Raw genomic sequence first — 983 nt, 5'->3', positions numbered from 1 at the left:
AGTTTGACAAAATCGTTTGCCACGTATCAAAAGGAATTGGTGGCTCGCCTACATTTTGCAGAAATGGTGGAGGGACAGGAACACTCGTCGCCAATATGTAGTATTCTCTCAAATAAATTAATACTCAGAACAGACAGACACGGACACGTTTCTTCCATGAACTCCTTTTTACTCTCCCTCCTTTTCCTTTAGGCACAGCATCAGAACAAGCCTACAACACCATCTAATGGACACAACAGGGCCCTACGCAGCTTGCGTATTTTGCGTATAGGGAGGATCGGCTCTGTTCTCATTTCACAAGGAGACAACCACTAATATATTTTTCTATTTTGAACCTTTCTCAGAATACCCAGATGTACGTTTGGATAATGTATTGTATATAATATATATTATTACCTTTTAATTTCATTTACTCTAAGGCAGATATAGCTTCTATAGGTCTGACGGTATTGATAAACAGATAGATCCGATGGAGAAAGAGAGATAACATAATCTAGTGTGACTACAACATGGTAATCGTGTGGCACCTGAATGTTCTAGAGAAGAAGGGGTTGATCTAGAATCATTAAATGAGGTAATGGCATCAAATTTGGGCAACAGAGAATGTTCAATGGTAGGTAATAATAATGGAAAATGACAGGCTCCACCTGTAAAACCATATTGATCAGTTTCTACATAAAATGGTAAATATGGAAACATTAACATTTCAAATCAAAGTGAAGTATATTTCTGTTTATTCAGAGAGAGAGAGTGTGTGTGTGTGTGTGTGTGTGTGGTCAAGTTATTTGGTACAGACATCATGACCTGATGCATGTGTACGTTCTGTATCATTATAAGTTCCACCGGGTCCAAAAAACTAAAATAAACTATGCACACAAAGAACATAAAACAATAACTTTATGATCTACAGTGAGAACCTTGCTTGATGTCAATGAGAGGACTGAAGGTGCCATCTCTATTTTTAAGGTCAAACGAGAGTTTAA

The sequence above is a fragment of the Sinocyclocheilus grahami genome, unplaced genomic scaffold (genome assembly GCF_001515645.1).
Source record: "Sinocyclocheilus grahami isolate Dianchi unplaced genomic scaffold, SAMN03320097.WGS_v1.1 scaffold48.1, whole genome shotgun sequence".
Lineage (NCBI taxonomy): Eukaryota > Metazoa > Chordata > Actinopteri > Cypriniformes > Cyprinidae > Sinocyclocheilus > Sinocyclocheilus grahami.
Note: the sequence above shows the minus strand (reverse complement) of the source record.